Raw genomic sequence first — 2,569 nt, 5'->3', positions numbered from 1 at the left:
TCTTTGGTTCCAGCCAACAAGTTTGTGTCATCAGCACATCACAGGTTATTAATGAGTCTTCCTACAATCCTGAAGTCATATTCTTTTTCATACAATCCAACTTCTTGGATTATTTGCTCCTCATACAGATTGAATAAATATGGTGAAATAATACATCACTGGCACACTTTTTTCTTGATTTTGAATCATTTAGTATCCCCTAGTTCTCTTCTAATGACTGTTCTTGGTCTATGTACACGTTTCTCATAAGCACAATTAAGTATTCTGGAATACCCATTCTTCACAATGGTATCGATAGTTTGCACACAGTTGAATACCTGTGCATAGTCAATAAAGCAAAAATAAACATTGTTCTGATATTCTTGGCTTTTAACCAAGATCTATCTGACATCAGCAAAGATATCCCTCATTCCATGTCATCTTCTGAATCTGACTTTTATTTCTAGTCGATATACTATGGCAACCATTTTTGAATTATCTTCAGTAAAATATCACTTGCTCAATGATTTATGTATTACATTGGCTCATATTTCTATGGAATGAGCACAAATATGGTTCTCTTCTAATCAGTTGGTCAAGTAGCTGTCTTTCAAATTTCTTGGCATAGACAAGTGAACGATCCAACACTGCATCAATCTGTTGAAACATTTCAACTTATATTCCTTTAATTCTTGGAGCCTAGTTTTTCATCAATGTCTTCAGTGCAGCTTGAGCTTCTTCCTTTAACACTATTATTTCTTAATCATATGCTACCTCTTGAAATGGTTGGACACAGAACAATTCTTTTTGATAGAGTGACTCAGTATTCCTGCCATTTGCTATTGATTCTTTCTGTGTCATTCAATATTTTCCCCCATAGAATCCTTCACTGTTTCAACTTGAGGTTTGAATTTTTTCTTCAGTTCTTTCAGCTTGAGACATGCTTATCATGGCTATGGTCTGCAAAGTCAGTAAAAATAGGTAAATATCTTTCTGCTACTTTCTGCTTTCAGCCAAGATCCATCTGATATCAGCATGATATCCTTCATCCATATCCTCTTCTTGATCCAACCTGAATTTTTTAGATATTCTTTGTTCATGTTGAAAATTTATCTTCAGTAAGTTTTACTTGTGTGTGGTGTTAATTATATTATTAAATAATTACCAATATATTTTCTTTTAAATGGAAACAAATATGGATCTCTTTTAGTAGGTTGAATATGTAGCTGTGTTCCAAACTTCTTGGCATAGATGAGTGAGGAACTCCATGACTACAACCATTTATTAAAACATTTCATTATTTTTATCAGTACTTGAAAACTTGGGTTAGCATATGGAAAGTTCATAGAAGTATGTGTTGTTATTGTTGTTAAGTGCCGTCGAGTCGATTTCAACCCATAGCGACCCTGTATAGAGTTTCCAAGGAGCAGCTGGTGAGTTTGAACCACTGACCTTGCAGTTCAAATGGCTTAATGCTGTATTAGTGTTAGCCATGTAATTGCTTTCATATTGCCATTATTTTGTATTATTTTTCTTTCTTTCTTACCTTATAGCTGTGTTGTTGTTCTTGTTAGCTGATATTAAGTAGCTCCTGACTTCTGACACCAATATACAATGGAATGAAACAAAAGGACATGCTGCTTGCTCCGTGCTTGGTTGTGTGTAAGGCTGCTGTGATCCGTAGGGTTTTCTTTAGCTGATTTTCAGAATTAGATTGTCAGTCCTTTCTTCCTAGTCCATCTTGTTCAGGAAGTTCCACTGAAACTTGTATAGCATCACAGCAACAGGCAAGCCTCCACTGAGAGGTTGGTGGTAGCTGCACATGAGGTGCATTTTCTGGCAATCAAAGTTCAATCTCTAATATCAAGGCAAGAATTCTACTACTGAGCAAGCACTATCCCCTTATAGCTAAGAACCCTTGCTAAAATTAAATTCTCTATATGTGGGCACCAGGAAGAGTATATCACACATCTATGATACCTCTGGTTGCTTTCAAAAGTCTTGAACAAACCACTGGAACAGGGAGCATATTTGGGCATCCTCTTTTTCCTCCTTTAAGCCTGGGACTCCACGGCACATAACTACAACAACAACAAGAAGCCTGGGATGATGTTCCCTACAGCATTCCTCCTCCCACTTCTACGTCCTCCCAGAAGCTGCTTAACACCATCCCACTTCCATCAGTCACTTTCCACACCATTTGATCAAAATGTTTAGGGTAAGACTTAGGTTTTGAGATGTTGCATTTTTTTCGTTTCTATTGTGAATTGAAAGACAGTTTACAGGGCAGATTATCAGTTCTACAGTCAACAAGTCATACACTTTGTTTCATTACAATGGTTATAATCCTCTCCATGTACCATTAGTTAACAATATATCTCTCTATTCATAATTTAAACCACCAAAAAGCACATTCTGAAAGCCTGCCTCCTGGCTGGCAGCTCTCATTCCCTCTCTTTCCATGAATCTAGAGTCCTCAGCTGCTTCCTCTCTCTGTGTCCCCATCTGTGCCTCCATCTCTGGTGTCAGAGATGTAGCATTTTTTGATGTTGTTGTTTTATTCCCTAATGTTCATGTTTAAGTATCTGCC

The sequence above is a fragment of the Chrysochloris asiatica genome, unplaced genomic scaffold (genome assembly GCF_000296735.1).
Source record: "Chrysochloris asiatica unplaced genomic scaffold, ChrAsi1.0 scaffold00062, whole genome shotgun sequence".
Taxonomy (NCBI): Eukaryota; Metazoa; Chordata; class Mammalia; order Afrosoricida; family Chrysochloridae; genus Chrysochloris; species Chrysochloris asiatica.
This window is presented reverse-complemented; position numbering follows the sequence as displayed.